We start from the raw sequence: 19,284 nt of genomic DNA on the forward strand, positions 1-19,284 counted from the left end.
CCTTTGATATGCCTGCAGCTGATGCCTACAGTAGTGTGAATTGAAACACTAGTTTAATCCATGTTATCTTCCCTGGCCTTTTTACTTGCCATAACTAGTAACTTTCCTCTTTACAATGTTTAAGTCAATGCTCTGCCAGGGGGATCAAAAAATCTACATGGAACCCTAGAGAGGCAGCTTGTGGGACTAGGTGAAATGGCCTCTGTACACAGGGTATAGCTTTATTTGCTAAACAGATATTTTGAAAAACTCCTGAGGGTGTTTCTGCCCTTTTTGTCCCACAGAATAGTGGAAATCTATTCTAGACAGGTGACCTTATGCCCGTCGTGTACTATGAGGTTTGTGTCTATTAAGATAGGCTGGCGGAAGGTGGAGACCAATGTATGCTTGTAGGTTGTTTTTGTTACTACTAATTGTCACATATGCAGGTCATCTGTCTCACAGGTCCTAGGGCCAGTTGATTCATCATAGCAACATTTATTTTAATGGTGGACAGTCCTGAACCTGCACACGTTTGCATGCCTAATTGTATGTCTATACCTATATGCATAATGAAAGTTATAAACATGTACAGAGCCATTCAGCAACTTTATTAATGTACATGAAATTATACACATCCATGCAAGGGAGACAGAGGTCAAATAATATAGCTTGAAGTTTTAGTTTGTTTCTGAGCAGACTTTTTCTCTGGAGCGTTCCCCCTCTACTCAGACCGACTGAGTTTGTTTCTGGTCGATGTAGCAGAAGATAATTGAGCAATTATATTCAACACAAGGTGTGGTTGTCACTGGATAATCACAGTACTATGCATTATGAGTTATTCATACAGCTGCTTAGAAGTGTTTATCTTTTATTCTATGGAGAGATGCTTTCTGCCATTCAGAATAAAAGACTTCCATACTGTTCTCTGAAATCACATAATATGTGCAATTAATAGGTATTTTTAGCTGTTGAGTAATCCTTGCTTATCAATAGGCAGGTTTTAGGAAGCATTGAAAATATGATTCTAATTTGTGAATAACAGTTCGGAATTCACCTCATAATTCATAGGTGTGACCTCACTGAACATTGTAATTAATGGGTGTTATGTCATCTCCAGGAGTTATGAGATTTTTCAGAGCTTTTAATTGCTTTTCATTGAAAGTCATTTGAGCAATGCTATGAATACAATTGTCCTTTGAGAGTAGTGTAGTCAGAATGTAGCTGCTCCAGAGATGTCTTGGGTCTCTTCATACAACACCTCGTGTGGTGTAGCGCCTAACATAATACATAAGAAGAGCCTGCTGGATCAGGCCAATTGCCCATCTTGTCCAGCATCTGATTCTCACAGTGGCTGACCAGATGCCTAGATGGGAAACCCACAAGGAGGACCTGAATGCAACAGTACTGTCCCCTCCTCTGGTTCCCAGCATATTGCCTCCAACCACACAGGCAGAACATACCCATCATGACTAGCAGCCATTGATGTAACAGATTTATCCTCCATGAATTTGTATAATCCTCTCTTCAACCATCGAAGCCAAGAGCATGTTGTGAAATTCAATCTCATCTCACCTATGAACTCGTCAATTGTAAGGTACAGTGGAACCTTGGTTTACGAATGCAATCCGTTTCACGGAGGCGTTCGTAAACGGAGGCATTCGCTCCCTGAAGGCATGCTTTTGCGTGTGCGTGTAGCGCCGATAGAGTGCTTTTGCACACGCGCACGCTGCGCAGATCGCTTCTGCACATATGCGATCTGCACATCCGACGCTGCGGAACCCGGATGTAAACACTTCCGGGTCCGCGGCGTTCATAAATGGAGGTGTTCATAAACAGAGGTAGGTGTAAACCGAGGTTCCACTGTAATAAGGCATGTAGAATAGTCTCTCTTTCTGTGTGTCTGTCTCTCACTTTTACACACACACACTTTCATTTAGCATTCCTACATCCATGAATGGGCAGTTGCTGCTTGTTATTTTCTTTTGTGCTCAGTTGAAAATAAAAGTGTTTCCACACAGCACCTGTGGCTTTGGTGTTGCTTCTGCATGCAAGTTTTTCACAACATATTCATGATGTCATCCTTATAATGTCATTCCATATTATTTCCCCATTTAATCCAGATTTACCATTTGTGCAGTTTATTTTACTTAATGGTGTTTTGTTGTTGTTGTTGTTTGTTGTTTTTTAAGTGTAAATGAGGGTTAAATGGAAAATAATATGGTACAGCATTTTGGTGAGGATGGTGTCATGTGGATGCTGTGCAAAATTTGCATGGATGAACACCACCAAAGCCACAATAAACAGCCTAGTGGAAGTGTCCTAAGTGTAAAAATTGTGTCCAACCTCCATGGCCTCCCACTCCTGAGGTGACATTAAGCTGTAAAACAGTACAGTTTATAATATCACATCTCCCTCGGGCTTTTCTGCAAGCAGAAAGTTGTACCAGTTGCTCAGGATAAGGAAAAATAGTTGTTTAGGACTGACCTTTTGATGGTTCTTCCACCTTTTTCCCTTGTTACTGAGTAACCACAGTTGTTCTACAGTCTTCTGCATTAGGTGGTGTGTCTTGAAGGTCTGCTATCCAGGCAGTCTAAATCCCAGTTTCCTTTGCTCTTTTTGAAGGAGAGCCATAATTTTTAACACTTATGGCAAAAGTACTTTGTTCAGCTTTGCTGTATCAAATAAAATAACATAAAATATTATCAATTGGTTAACAATGAGTAGTTTGTTTTTTTAAGATTCTTAGTAGTTATTTCTGAAATTGCAAATTGTTGGTCGCAATCATCGTGCAGGTACTGCCCAACTGCCTGAGAAATTCTGCCCTGTTAGCTACAGCTTTTACTCTCTAGATCAGGAATGGAGTACCTGTTGCGCCCAACACCTATCAGCCCCACCTAGCATGACTAATGTTAAGGGATGGTAGGAGTTGTAATTGAACAATATATGGAGGATTACAGGCTCCCCAAACCTGCTCTAGATCTGGACAAAAGCTTTAAAAACTCCTGCTGATTCATGTTGGAGCAAGTCTACTAAACTAAGACTTGCTTGTGAATAAACACACACCTGACTTCATTAACACATTTTATATAATACAAGTAGAACTGAGACTGTACTGACTAGAAAAGAAAGTACTACGGTATCATCCTGATAACTTTTAGCACAAAACACTTTTAAAAGACTCCTGACAACAATAGGTGGGCAATTAGTTCACATTTGAAATAATAAGGAAGTAACATAAAATTTAACCAATTAACTCACATCAATTATTTTTTAAAAAAACCAAAAAATACATTTTAATGGACAAATAGAGTTGTATGTAAAAAAAAATTAAATATACAAGTTGCATTCTGAAAAATATTATTTTGTTTAAATAATCCCAACCTTTCCATCTCCCAACACTGATATAAAGATTGTGCTGAGTGTATGTATCTTTCCACCCAGTAAACAGGGCATTGCTTTATCTCTCCATTTATTGCTAAGAAAACATGTATTACCTGCTACATTGACACCAAATTGGGGTGATCATGAAGATACTTCCTCCTCTTTGGATAATCTTTTGTTATAACACTTCCCCTCCCCCCTTTTTGGTGGGGAAAATAAAATATAGTATGTAAACCAATTATTCAACCAAATTACTTTGATCAGTGGGAACTGACAATTAGTGTTACAGCATCTCAACAGTGAAATCCACACAATAGAGCAGTCTGCTCTGCGAATTAAATGAACGTAGTGAATTTATTTTATGCAGCAAGCACGAGAGAGAGAGAGAGAGAGAGAGAGAGAGAGAGAGAGAGAGAGAGATGAATAAAATCAGATTTGTTCAACTGTTTTCTTACTCATTCGGTTCAGCATGTTAGAAGTTAATTGTTTCATTTTTCTAATTGATAGTTAATGTATTGTGACAGCTCTCCTGACAGAGCTCTAGATGACTAATGTCAGCACTTAGAAAATATTCACAGGGGAACCTGCTGATCAGTTAATCAATGGCTCTTAGAAATTTGCCACCCCACCAGCCACTGTTTGGATTGCTGATAGCAGCAGACCAAGTACAGTACATGTTGGTCAGGCTGTGCTTGTAATGCTGTGTGGCCTTAATTCTTTTAATTCTTGCCCCCCCCCCCAATAAAATACACACTGTAGGATAGAATGTAAGGCACATACAAAGCAAAGGCACATGACTAGGTTTATTCCCAAAGCTCAAGCACATCATCAGCACTTCCATGAAATAGCTGTGAAGCTGCAAGAGCATTCTGGGTATTGTCATGCAAATGAGAATACCAAGCACACCACTTTGCTTCAAAATTGCTCTGCAGTGACAATTAGCTTTTAAAACAGAAGTAGTTTTTGTCAGAGTTAAGCTTGCACCCATAACCCTATACACAGTGTGGAACCGACTTTCGGGGGGGGGGGGAGCATTGAGAAGCCTGCATAACAAATCCCAATTCAACTTTTCTGTGTTCAAATTATCATACAGGGAACTATAAGCTTCCAAGTGTAAGATTTATTCCAATTTAATCATATGGCTGCTACAAAATTGGAAGTCCTTTGTATACACAGAGCTGATCTGTGTGTAATCCTAAACCAAACAATGGTTTAGTGTGAACGTGTGCGTTCCTGGAGAGAAGATAGTGACCACTGCTCTGCATTCCAGTTTCTCTTACTGCTTGCTGCACAGCTGTGACCTAAGCCATGATTTTGGCTTAGCATGTTCTCCAAACCAAGGCTTGTGGTTTGTGATGCTCCATACGAAACCATGGGCACTCCTGTCCCCTCTTCCACAAAGGGAAAATTCCCTGGATGCACACCCTAATGAAATGTGCTGCGCATGTGTGTGCTGCCATCCACCTCCACTCTTCCTACATCCAGCTCTTCTCATTTTCCCTTCCCCAAATTTTCATTTCCCTCGAGATTTGCCATATATCTACCTCACCATCCTTTCATAGCATTGTAAACTTTTTTTCCTTTGGGCTGGGCTTGGGGGCACCTGAAACTGATATATGAGCTTTATCCCTTCCCAGACCGGCTGAAAGAGGCAGTTATCAAGCTGCTTCTTAAAAAACCATCTTTAGATGCGGCAATTATGGCCAACTATCGCCCAGTCATATTCATGGATCAATGCCTTGTCGTGGCGAAGGGGCTTGAATAACTCAGAGAAGCTATGAGCTATGCCATGCAGGGCCACCCAAGATGGACAGGTCATAGTGGAGAGTTTTGACTAAACGTGATCCACCTGGAGAAGGAACTGGCAAGCCACTCCAGTATCCCTGCCAAGAAAACTCCATGGACAAAGACAACAGGCATATAAAAGTTATGACGCTGGAAGATGAGCCCCTCAGGTCGGAAGGCGTCCAACATGCTACTGAGGAAGAGCAGAGGACAAGTACAAGTAGATTCAGAGCTGATGAAGCGGCTGGGCCAAAGCCGAAAGGACGCTCAGTTGCGGATATGCCTGGAAGCGAAAGGAAAGTCCGATGCTGTAAAGAAAAATATTGCATAGGAACCTGGAATGTAAGAACCATGAGTGGAGGTAAGCTGGACCATAAAGAAGGCTGATCGCCGAAGAATTGATGCTTTTGAATTATGGTGCTGGAGGAGACTCTTAAGAGTCCCATGGACTGCTAGAAGATCAAACCTATCCATTCTTAAGGAAATCAGCCCTGAGTGCTCCCTGGAAGGACAGATCGTGAAGCTGAGGCTCCAATACTTTGGCCACCTCATGAGAAGAGAAGAATCCTTGGAAAAGACCTTGATGCTGGGAAAGATGGAGGGCACAAGGAGAAGGGGACGACAGAGGACAAGATGGTTGGACAGTGTTCTCGAAGCTACGAACATGAGTTTGACCAAACTGCGGGAGGCAGTGCAAGACAGGAGTGCCTGGCGTGCTATGGTCCATGGGGTCACGAAGAGTCGGACACGACTAAACGACTAAACAACAACAACAACATCGCCCAGTCATAAATCTTCCATTCTTGACAAGGTGATAGAGCAAGTGGTTGCTGAACAACTCCAGGCACATCTCACATCTGGAAGAAGCGGACCATTTGGATAATAATAATAATAATAATAATAATAATAATAATAATAATAATAATAATAATAATAATAATAATAATATATTTATACCCCGCCCATCTGGCTGGGTCTCCCCAGCCACACTGGGTGGCTTACAACAGAAAAATGAAATGAAATAATCTATTAAACATTAAAAGCCTCCCTAAACAGGGCTGCCTTCAGATGTCTTCTAAAAATCTGGTAGCTGTTTTTTTCTTTGACATCTGATGGGAGGGCATTCCACAGGGCGGGCGCCACCACCGAGAAGGCCCTCTGCCTGGTTCCCTGCAACTTGGCTTCTCGCAACGAGGGAACCGCCAGAAGGCCCTCGGTACTGGACCTCAGTGTCCGGGCAGAACGATGGGGGTGGAGACGCTCCTTCAGGTATATTGGACCGAGGCCATTCAGGGCTTTAAAGGTCAGCACCAACACTTTGAACTGTGCTCAGAAACGTACTGGGAGCCAATGTAGATCTTTCAAGACCGGTGTTATGTGGTCTCGGTGGCCACTCCCAGTCACCAGTCTAGCTGCCGCATTCTGGATTAGTTGTAGTTTCCAGGTCACCTTCAAAGGTAGCCCCACGTAGAGTGCATTGCAGTAGTCCCTTCCAATCGGGATTCAGGCCTCATCATGGGACTGAAACTGCCTTGGTTGTGCTGATCGATGATCTCCGGCGGGCTAGGGACAAAGGTGAGAGCTGTTTCCTAGTTCTGCTGGATCTCTCAGCGGCTGGCTTTTGATACCATCAACCATAACATCCTTCTGGACCATCTAGAGGGGTTTGGAGCTGGGGGCACTGTCCTACAGTGGTTCTGCTCCTACCTCCTGGGCCGTGTTCAGAAAGTGGTGGGGGGGGGATGAGCATTCAGACCCCTGGTCTCTCATTTGTGGAGTGTCTCAGGGTTCTGTCCTCTCCCCCATGCTTTTCAACATCTACATGCAGCCGCTGGGAGAGATCATCAGGGGGTTTGGGTGGGTGTTCATCAGTATGTGGATGATACCCAGCTCTACCTCTCTTTCAAATCAGAACCAGTGAAGGTGGTGAAGGTCCTGTGTGAGTGTCCGGAGGCAGTTGGAGGATGGATGGCGGCTAACAGATTGAGGTTGAATCCTGACAAGACAGAAGTACTGTTTTGGGGGGACAGGAGGCAGGCAGGTGTGGAGGACTCCCTGGTACTGAATGGGGTAACTGTGCCCCTGAAGGACCAGGTGTGCAGCCTGGGAGTCATTTTGGACTCACAGCTGTCCATGGAGGCGCAGGTCAATTCTGTGTCCAGGGCAGCTATCTACCAGCTCCATCTGGTATGCAGGCTGAAACCCTACCTACCCGCAGACTGTCTCACCAGAGTGGTGCATGCTCTAGTTATCTCCCACTTGGACTACTGCAATGTGCTCTACCGTGGGAATACCTTTGAACGTGACCCGGAAGCTACAACTAATCCAGAATGCGGCAGCTAGACTGGTGACTGGCAGCAGCCCCCGAGACCATATAACACCGGTCTTGAAAGACCTACATTGGCTCCCAGTACGTTTCCAAGCACAATTCAAAGTGTTGGTGCTGACCGTTAAAGCACTAAACGGCCTCAGTCCAGTATACCTGAAGGAGCTTCTCCACCCCCATTGTTCTGCCCAGACACTGTGGTCCAGCGCTGAGGGCCTTCTGGCGGTTTCATCACTGCGAGAAGCCAAGTTACAGGGAACCAGGCAGAGGGCCTTCTTGGTAGTGGCACCCGCCCTCAGGTTTGCAAATGGTATCAAGTTTATTGCTTGTAGCCAAAGGCTGCTGCAATGTATACAATGTCATTCAGTAAAATATATACAAATTTGGTACAAAACTTAGAACATTTACATTATCAAAACATGATCTAATCAGCACAATGCTATGGAAACACTTTAATATACCAGTTGAAACAATAATAAAATTTATAAACTAAAATCATCTCATGGCCACTGATGTATTAAATAACTGTTCCTACAATATGTTTCTTCCCCCATCATAACTGGCTATTTTTTTCTATGTGCTTTTAAAGAATCGTTGTTTACTTTTAACCTTTTTAAGAATGAAGTGATATAAAGAAGTGTTTGGATAGTACTAGCTCTATGAGAGGATGGATATTCTCATAAGTCAGTCCCAACCCCAATAGAGGACTGTTTTTATGTTCTTGTGTTGTACTATTGATTTATAAGGAAATAATAGATTATCACTTCCATTCACAACAGCAAAAAAATTAACTCATTTATTTATTTAAAATTAACTGTTAAGAGGTGTAGTAGCTTTTGAGACACAAAGAAAAAAAGGGCATTTGTATACAGAAAACAGTGCTTTCGTTGAACACTTTTATGCTGCTGTGATGTCATCTAGCTAAAAATGAAAAATTGCCATTTGAATCAAAGAAAAGGAGAAATCTACAATGCATATTGTTTAACTAGAACTCCAGGCAACCAGTTGATCAAACAGAACATATTAAAATTGCTGGCTCAGTTTTGGGCATTCACAGACTTAATTGGCAGTCCCTTTGCCCTCTTGCACTTAAGCCTGTAGCTTCCTTTGTCTACAGGCATGATGTAAAGTGACAGTAGCTGAGGTTTCCTAAAAAGGAAGCATGCAGTATGACAGACCCATCTGTGACTGCCTTCTGAAACAAAAATGCCCAATTCTGTCATTACTGCCTTTTGTTTCTGCACAATGCTTTCCATGTGACTGTTTTGTGAACGCTTGCTGGTAGAGTCCATAAGCTACAATTTATCTCACTCCTTGCCTTATTGTGCCCCTTGTCCCCAGTTATCATACTTGCTTCCTTGCCAATTCATGCTCTTCTCCAGCTTTCCATTAAACCTACAAATGCTCCTAGCAATCTTTCACGTTACAGAAATGCACACCTAACATGTGCTATATGGATTGCAGATCAAAATGCAAAAAAAGCATTTCATCAGTTATAAGGACGTAAGTGTACAGTTTGTGTTAAGTTCCAGAATCCATAAACCTGTAATGATTTTATTATATTGGTGTCAGTTTTCATTAATTTCATGAATGGGTATTCCTTGCTTAGCTTAATGCACAGTATTTGCATCTGATGAACCAAACAGTTTAAACACAGTTTGTTTAAATGCTTTATAAATTTATATTCAAATTTATCAGGAATAATTCTATTTGAAATCACATAGGACTAAGTACATTTACTGTAAAATACATTTGAGTTGAAATGCCTGAACCAGCTCATTAATCTACAGATCTGCAATATAATTTTAGTTGTGTTTTTAAGGGAGTAGTGGGGGGGACCTTGTTTCATTGTGGTTGATGCTGGTTTTAGTGAGAAATTGTTTAGAGAATCAAAGCATAAGCTTCCTTTAGCAAAACAAACTCATGAATGCATGGGGTGGGCTGTCAATACCTTGTATTCTTCTGTTGTCTGATGTTGCAAGAGTATTTCTTGGAAAGAAAGGCAACCGGAAGCATTTTGTACTTCAGATGTTAAGAACAGCACCTTAAATTCTCCTGGAAAAATGCTTTTCTGTGAGTGCAGGACAGAGCCCTGTGTTCTTTTCAGTGTGAAGTTGTTCTGTTTATAAGTGGGCAGCCATATTGTCTCATAGAGTCAGCCCTGATGGTTATACAGTGGAACCTCAGTTTACAACTACCTCTGTTTATGAACGCCTCCGTTTACAAACACTGCGGACCTGGAAGTGTTTACATCCGGGTTCCACGGCGTCGGATGCGCAGATTTCTTCTGCGCAGCTTGTGCATGCACAAAAGCGCTCTGTCGGCGCTTCACACACGGGCAAAAACATGCCTTCAGGGAGTGAATGCCTCTGTTTACGAACGCCTCTGTGGAACAGATTGCATTTGTAAACCGAGGTTCCACTGTACTGACAAATACATTGATGTGAACCAACATTTACTTATTAAAGGAACTGTAAACAGGGAGGAGATGGTAGTTTCCCAACCTCTCAGCTTAATCTTCCAGTGGCAACTGCTTCTGAGCAAGGGATATATAGTACTTTAAAGGTGTTTGCAATCCCCATGTTGCACAGTTGGGTCATAAATACAAACACCAAGTTTATACTGTACTGAAGTTCAGTACAATCCAGTGCTGCTGAATAACGTTCATGTATTTCAATACAACTTGCTGAGGAAGCCTCATGGAAATACAATCATAGAATTGTAGAGTTGGAATGAATTGACGTCTTGCACCAGTTTTATTTGATGGATTGGATTGGATCCCTTGTTTGATGCTAGCTTCTAGTTTTGTAAATGTGGAAGTTTCAGGTGCACTTTCAATGGTCAGATTAGGCATAGGGCAGAAAATCTGTTATAAGAGTTTGTTTAATAATTGGAGCTGCAAGGAGGAGGAGGAGGAAGGCAAAGATCCACTGAGTGAGCTGGCCTTCCTTTCACACAGCATTTAATAAAATGTATTACATATTATGGTTCTTCATAGACATTGCTAAATTTATAGAATTTATATAATCGAATATTGGGAAATGGTTCAGTTTCCGGGGCATGTTGCCTACCACTCCAGTGAGTTGGACTTTGTTCTGAAGAAGCTGTGCATGGTTTCAAACAGCTTCCCTTCTTCAATAGGACTATAGTCATTACTTCATGGAATTCAGGTGATCATAGTTCATGTGATGAGGACTATGGCACAGGGGACTGGAAACAACAAAGGGCACTTAAAACACACAGACACACTCGTTAGAGGTAACATGTCTGCCTGTTATGGTCAACTGAAATCCCTGCTATGTGCGACCACCTCCGTTTAATTTTTTTTAACGGCACTGACTTTAGTAGAAACATACTATTAAATAGTGTTTAAAAGAATGTCATTATTAACAAATGTGTTTAAGTACTACATTTCAGAGACTGGCAGTGAAAAGACATGACAAGCTGGCAAGGATTGCTCACCACTTATACTAGAGAATCAGCTCCCCTTCTTTCTCCATTTGAGTGGCAGCTATTCTTAAAGGTTTGTCAGGTAGTAAGACAATGCAATGAACTGCCACACTTTGGGGCATGCTTTTAGTTCAGAAACATACTGTTGGCAAAAGTTAATTGGGTAGTTACTGCAGCAAAATGCGTCTTGTTTCTCAATATCAAATCAGTTTTTTAATATCCTCCTTCAGGAACCTAAGGACTAATTCACAAGTGCATGTACATCATTGGGTTACTCAGTACATAGCAGAGTGTGGGAACTACGTCTATTTAGAATGTGATGTCTATGATCATGTTTTTATATGAAAGCTCTTTATGGTTCTTCTCCCCTACCTCTTGGATTGTTTAATAATAATAACAACTAGAAAGCACAATCCTTGAATGCTGAACACACCTATATGATTTTTTTTTTTGAATGATCACTCCCATTTGCTGCGAAAACTAGGCTTGCCATATTTCAAAAAGTGAAAATTTGGACACAAAAGTGTTGTTGTTTTTAAGTTTGGCCCCAAACTGCCATACGTCTGGATTTTCCCAGACATTTCGGCGATTTCTGCCCAGACACTGTTTATGGCTATGTCAAAGGCATTTTTTTCTAGTTTCAATTTCAGTTAACCTGTCCCAATTTTCCCTCATCTGGATTTAAACAAGTAATTCTATTCTTAAAACCTGTTTCAGGATTGAGTTGAAAGACAGTTGCATTTGGGATTCAATAAGCAAGGGAATACTCTTTGCTGTAGAAGGGATAAGCAAAATTCATCCTTAGGTATAAGATTTCAAATGTTAGAAAATTAAAATAACTGTATAAACCACAACAAAATAAAATACATAATAATGTCGCTTAATTCGAACCACCGGCATTCTGATTGGCAAGCCAAAGAAGCTTGTGGCCCTAAAAAAAACATTACACTATTGTCCTCTCTGGTCCATTCTAACCCACTCTGTGAAATTCATCCTGTGGAAGTGTTGCAAGGTATGCAGGTTGGATAAGCATTTATAGATTTAATCTTGATCTAGACAAAATAGACATATCAACGGTGGGAGGTATTGTTGATTTAGAAGTTGTGGGTTTTTTGTCGTGTTCCTCCTCTAAGAGCAAATGCTCTGTCTTTCTGTTGCTTCTTTACCTGCTTTGGGCAGATACATCAGTTATGGCGGTTCCTAAACAAGGGTGATCAGTCCACCATTGTACATCTAGGTAATGTTTATCTTAGACTACTGTGACACAGTCTGTGTAGAACTGGCTTTGAAGGCTATCTGGTAACAACTGTCTCAGAATGCAATTGTCCGCCTGTTTGCAGGAAACAGTGAGAGGGAACATATAACACCTATGCAGAAAGATCTATACATAGGCTTGTAATATGTTTCTGGGTACAAGTCAAGCTGCTAACACCTTGAACAGCTTGGGCCTAGAATGCCTTGAATAACTTTTCCTTCCATTATTACTATCCATGGGCACTTAAATCAAAGATAGTGTATGACAATACATGGTAACGTGCTTCCATTTATAAACAAGGCATAGATATTGAACACACCCCTACTCTCAGTGCTGGTGTTAGGTAGCAAGTTGAGACAGGGCATTGTTGGTGGTGACACCCTTCTTACGGAAGTGCCTTCCTAGAGATGTTTAGCAGGCCTGTTGGGTTCTTGCTTATAGGTTGGCTCAGGCCTCCCAGTTTCAGCTGACATTGAATGAGGCATGAATTTTATTCCAGTCTTACTTAATTGTTTTATTACTAATGGCTGCTATATTATTTTATGGGTTTTTTTTTAAAAAAAATTGAACTAATTTTCTTATTCTGACAAGATTTTATATTGTCATTTGACCCTGGACTGTTTAAAGTGTGTCAAATAAATAAATTATTTTAGTAACATCAAAGCAATGAAATTTGACCCAAATGAATCAACAGAAGAGCTTCTATTAAAGGAAATTAAAGGAGTCAAAGTTTAATACCCTGGCCTCTCTTTATGCCTCACAATAACTACTGTATGAAGTGGCCCTTTGTTGCCATATATCCTTCAGTAGAGCCACAATTACTGTTAAGGCTGCAATCCTAGAAACAATTTCATCAGAGTAAATTCCCATTAACTTAGTGAGGGTTACTTGTAAGTAGACATGCATAGGATTGTGCTGTAAGTTTTATTTTCCTTTTTAAAATGTGTGTGTCTTCTTTAAAATAGTTCACCAATCCTCCACATTCCTTTTATCAGTAACTACTTACAGAATAGTGTCTTCACCTTTTAGCACAGTCCAGAATTAGGCAACATCAAAAATGTATTGACAAGCACACACCTATGAATTTATATCAGTTCTGTACTGCTTTCTTCCCATTATGGACATGTTCACATAAATGGGAATGAAATTGATACAGAACAGTTGGGGATTCACTCTTGAAGAACTGACTGGTTATCTAAAGGAGGTGGAGGGTAACCAACATGGGTGATCTCCGTAGGTTATGCTCAGGTTCACACCTGGAACAGTCCCAACATCTTCTGGAGGACTCCTTACAGTCACCTTCACTGGCTACCCTGATATACATCTAGAGATGGTCTGACTGTCAGTGTGGCATAGGGTTATTGTGTTGAGCTAGGACAGGGGAGGCAGAGGTTCAAAAACTCACCCAGCCATGACTTTGACCAGTCACTGTCTCAGCCTAAAGTACATCACAGGATAGCTGTGAGGATTAAACTACTAGGGTAGGGGGAAAATATATAGCCCCCCCCCCCCGAGTTCATTGGAGGAAGGGTGGGATGAAAAACAATGATAAACTATTGTTTGGGTAATTTGAGATCACTATACACATTGTAGTGAAGTATGATTATGCCAATATGTGATTAAAAACCTGAACAGTGGACTAGCAATATCAACCCATCCAAATAATTTGAAGCAGAAGATATTCTTAAACTCTATGGAGAACAGCAGCCTGTGCTGTTTACATGTGAAATGTTTAAAAGTCTTCCACAAAAGGTGGCTCAACCCTAAACTCTGAGGAGTGCTGTCCTTGAAGTTGCTTGGGAGCACAATGATCAGAACTTATTGCTGATGTTTTCTAAGCATTTAGTGGCAGCCTTTTGATAGTGGAGTGACCTCTACGACTATCTCTAAACATTTTCAATTTACAGGCTCAAGAATTTTTGCTGTCTTTGACTCTCATTCTTTTGAAGGGGTCAGCCCTTTGCGAATTTGCCACAAGAAAAAAAGAGCTTAAAATGCCCTGTAGACATGACTAGCTTAATAGGAGTATAGTGGCAAGAAGCACACAACATACAATATGTTTTAATATTTATAGACAAAATTCACATTGTTTTAAGTGTACACAAGCAGCTGCTGTCATTTGGCTGTGAGCAGATGTTAGACCTCCAAAAGCATCGCTGATAATTAAAATACTAACAGTTAGTGTTTTACCCCAGCTGCAGGTTCTGTTTACTGTAAATCTGATTTTAATGGTGCCTCTGTGCAGTTGTTGAATAGTGGTTTGTTTTCCACCATACATAAGAAAGTGTCTGCAATGAAGACAAATGGTTATTTCCTATAATTTGCTCTGGAAAGATATGACAATACATGGTAACGTGCTTCCATTTATAAACAAGGCATAGATATGACTAGCAAGTTATGACACTAATCGTTTTAGTGCAGTAACAAGAAAACGTAACTAGGCAAATTAAATATAAGACCCCAAAATTCTCAGTTGGATCACCTGGAGACTATGAAACAATTTTGCCAATTAAGGTATTAGTTTTTGTTGTTATTACTATCAATTATTTACATAGCAACGCCGGTGTATGTGGTGGTACACAGACCAACATAAACAACAACAGAAGGTCTTTTTGTAAATCTGTTGAGGGCAGAGTTTATCTCCTTGGGTGCAGTACACATGCTGAATATACTGGTGTAGGGCTCAGTGGAACTGTCTTCTTCCTCCTTGGTTGGCCCTGCCTCATATGCACACTAGGGCTGAATTCAATCAGCATTTTTATTCAGTTTTCCTGGTGTTTCCTTATTCATTCATTTTCATGTTTTAGGAGATCTTTCACATGATATAGAAGCCACTTCTGGAAGCCTAGTAGAATCTTGTGGAAGCTTACCACTCATTTCTGTATTAATTGCTTCCAGAAAAAAATATTCTTTGCAACCCCATTAACCTGGAATATCATGAGACAATATTTGGGGTGGTATCCCAGCATACTTCTTTGCCTCTGTTTAAAATTAAGTGTGGGATGTCAACATATTGATCAAAAAGCCACATTTCCATAACGAACATGTAATGCAGTATAAAAGGGAAGTTAGAAACTGGGGGGAAGGCACTAGCATTATACAGTAACCTGGAAAATTAATGCAATAATCCCCATATCTGAATGCGCCCTCATTGCTATTTCCAATGGCGATCCTGTGTACCTCTGATATAGTCATCTAGCCAGTCCTCTCTTTTTCAAGGCCCTGGCCCACAAATTACATAACACTGACAGTAAAGCAAGTACTGTTTCTTGCAAATGGAATCTTAATGTCTCTCCTGTCATGACAAAGTTATGCTTATGTTCTTTGGAGCGTGCAAAGAGGATATGGTGATGTAGTTTTCAGTTTGGCCTTTAGTATTGAAATCCTTTCATCGTTGGAAATCTCTACCAGCCTTTCAATGTTCTACACTGGAGAAAGAGAACCAGTGGCGCTCCAGATGTTGATAGACTCCTGCTAGTTTTGAAAATTATCCACATGTCTGTCCTTTCCTCTGGTTGCAGAAATTAAGGCACCTGAGCTTGGGGGGGGGGAGCAACATTATCCTTCTCTTTTAAGGGAGTTTGATGGAAAAGAACTTAAACTGGTGCAACAGCAATTTTGCATAATTTTTGGAATAGTCTCCGCATGGTTGCATTTGAAGCAGACACCTATGTATGTTGACTGCATTAGTAAACTGGGTCCAGGATAAGCAACTAATAGAGCTGGTGTTGCTTGGCCTCTTCTCATGGGTTTTTGGGGTTAAATTAAGGTCCTCTTTCTATTAAACTCGCATACTTTCTACTGCCTTCATGGCTGTTCCCTTTACAGCCTGGTGTGAAACATTCTGCCCATATAGCTTTAATTTCTAGCATGTTTAAAAGCCATTGAGGTGATGTTTGGCCCCTTGGGAAGTCTGTTGCTTGCGCGGCTTCTAAATAGGAAACTAGACCATGTGAGAAGTCTACTTTTTCCATGTACCCAGAACATTGAACAACTTTGAACAGTGTATTCCTGTATTGCAGGGGGTTGGACTGGCTGACCCTTGGGGTCCCTTCCAACTCTACAATTCTATGATTCTATGTATGCTCAGGAACTGGCCGTATTATTTCACATAGAGACTGACATGATTAGCAAAAACCACCCATTAACTGTACAATTGTTTGGATATCCCTCCAACCACAGGGTATTTCCATTTCACTTCACCAGTCATGATAGCCACAGATTGTTGACCGTTGTCTCCTTTAAACATAGAGGTAGGGGAGATCAGCTGTTCTGTTTCAACAGCTGGAGAAAAGGAGATGACTGGCTTTCCTACGTGATATCTGATGCTAGGTTTGGGGGTGAGCTTTGGGCAAGGTAAAATATCACCACCGTTATTTCTGTGGATAAATGCATTGTCCTGAAACACGGCCATTCTAGATTAAATTAATTTTTGTAGATGTAAATGGTTTTCATAATTTTAATGAACATAGAGCACAAAATGGCATTATTTCTGCTTCTTACAATCCTTCAGATAAAATCTTAGAAAAACCACATATTTAGAAGAATAAACAAGGTCATCACCACCTTTTTAAGAATCTTATATGAACTAACACTTGGTCCATTTCCTTGATTTCATTTTGAAGAGTATGTTATGCTTAGTCCAAGCTTATGCCTGTTAAGGGGGGTGTTTGGAAGCAAAAGCAAAGGTTTGCATGCAATATTGTATTAACCCAGACTTTCCTGACATGTTACACATTTACTTTTGGAGACGAGTCTTTTTAATGCCATCTTTATCTGCTACACGATGCATGAAATCTACTTTCTGTTTTAGAACTGCAAATGACCCTTGACCCCTTTAGTGGAGACACAATGTGACCTTTCTATTGTCATCAGCTTTCATTCTCTTGAAAATTCTATGAATTTTTATTACAAGTTTTTTTAAGCCAAGCTGAGGCTTCAACAAATTACTTGACACAGATGAGATGAAGTTGTTGAAGTAGTGTTAGATAAGTTTTACAGCCAGCATGTGTGCTGCTGAACAGTACAAAGCCAGTGTCCTACAATGTCATACACCAGTAACTGCTGAGCCTACTATTGGATAAATACATCATTTTATGGAACATTGATTGTTCTATAAACCCAATGGAGTATTATGCTCTATGATCAAACCATTTAGATTGTGTGTAGAGCACAGAAAATGCCATATTCAGGATGGTACTAAAAGTGCCATTTGTGTATTTTATGGATGTCATTACAGGGGAAACTTCCCTCTGTAGGCCCTGTTTACTGCAAAAAATTTTAGACTGTAATGACATTTTTCATTCACAACGTATGCCTTCAAGAGAGGGGGCCCTTGTTTTATTTGTTTCATTCGAGTTGACTGCACAAATCCTGTACATTTTAATTAAATGTGAGCTTAACAAAAGAATAAGGTATTTATTCTGGGAGGGTGAGGGGCAGGGAAATGAAGACGGTGACAAAAAATAATACAGACATACACCAGAAAGCAGACTGTCCCTGGGTTCAAAAATACAGCTAAACCTCATTTGTACTCTTTATGAATCACATTAAACAACAAAGCATATCTTGCACTCTCATTTAGCTAAGTAGGTGGCCTTTAAATATGAATAAAATGTGCAAATATAGATCTAATATGCTGAAATATTTGACATTTTTAGATTTTGAAAAAAGAATAGTTAAAAATGTCAGTTGATAAATAAGGAATCTGTTGAAAATACAGAATTCTTGGAAAGAAACCAATTCTGTGATCATGGTACCTGTAGATATGAAACACCTCTATGGGGTTCTCTCCCCCTTTGGTTAGCATTGTTGCATCATTGTATTTTGTCAGTTTATAATGTATTTCTGTTCATTTTCACTTTTTAATGACAGGCCATCAGCAGCAAGTACAGCTTTGTAATATTAATACATTTTTGCAGTTAAGTTTTATATTTGGCATGGCAAATATTTCCTATTCTCTTCCCGTCTCCACCAACACTGCCCCCAAATAAAACGTTAAAATGCAAGATTTTTGTAATACAGTTTCACTTGATATTGCATTTGGAATGGTGATGTTTATAACTAAAGTAAAAATACAATAAATGTGTTGACTAGGAAGGTTAAAAATACATCTTGCCATAACTAACCCTCAAAACACACCTTTAAAATTGCATATTTCCTCTATTAGATTCAGTCTTCTCAAAACAAAGGAAATCCATTCAATTCCACATATTACATTTACCATGAAGATCACTAAAATTGAAGTTGATGTTCCCAATAAATTTTTGGTCCAGTTAAAATTTAAACTTACAGTACAGATTCCCATTAGTTTAACTGACACTTGAACTTCTACACAGCTCAACATTAATTCATTATAGTTGAAATGGAAGAATCTTCAGTGGGTGAATCTTTTACAATCTGATTGAGGCTGTTACATTTTATAGGATCCATTTTTCAAAGCACTACTGACAGCACTCGAAGTTATTAAATTGCTGAATCAAAAGATGGACCTGCAATCGCATTTATGAACTGTGATGGAATAGCTGGGGTTGCACTGAGCCGAGGTTAAGATGTTGGTGTAGTTAAGCTTCATCACACCCCTTTAGTGACAGCAGTATTTACCCATGTAGTTTACTTTAATGGTCAGGAAGTGGCTTAACTCACCTCTGGATTCAAATAGATTAAGCAAGCAGTCAGAATGGCATAATTATCAGTGCTGCAAGGAATTTACAGGATAACTCAACCCCCACGGGACTTCCCATTCAATTGCCGAGTAAAGACTGGAGATGCATAAATTCACAGATGCAGCATTTACCTCAGAAGCAAAGGAAGGGATGTCTTTCTTTATCATCTTCCCTTTTTACTTCCTAAATATCACAATCTCATATTGTGTGTGTCCATTGTAAGATTTTGATCTGAGGAATTATTTTGACTGATGGCTACATAAAAATAGGATTTGTGGTGGTGTTTGGATTTGAGACCATATCATTGCAAGGCTCATCTTACATCATGTCAACAAAGCCAGACTCCTGAGAGAATTAATTACGCTGATTCTATTATGAAACACAGATGAGTTCTGTTTTTTTTAATTGTCCCTTTGTGCTGATTTTCTCCTTTCTACTCT

At 40.1% G+C, this 19,284-nt stretch overlaps 1 protein-coding gene and 1 long non-coding RNA gene across 7 annotated transcripts in view; one reads left to right on the forward strand and one right to left on the reverse strand.

Moving 5' to 3' along the window:
- ZNF407 (zinc finger protein 407) overlaps positions 1-19,284 on the forward strand; it is a 355,130-nt gene that overhangs the window by 331,127 nt on the left and 4,719 nt on the right. The gene's annotated exons all lie outside the window — the stretch shown is intronic.
- The window catches only part of LOC118090244 (uncharacterized), a 123,675-nt gene that overhangs the window by 31,589 nt on the left and 72,802 nt on the right, over positions 1-19,284 (reverse strand). Inside the window, exon 5 of the long non-coding RNA XR_004693225.2 lies at positions 2,467-2,654. This is a non-coding gene — a long non-coding RNA (uncharacterized LOC118090244). The remainder of the gene's footprint in view (positions 1-2,466; positions 2,655-19,284) is intronic.

Source organism: Zootoca vivipara, chromosome 8 (assembly GCF_963506605.1).
Source record: "Zootoca vivipara chromosome 8, rZooViv1.1, whole genome shotgun sequence".
NCBI lineage: Eukaryota > Metazoa > Chordata > Lepidosauria > Squamata > Lacertidae > Zootoca > Zootoca vivipara.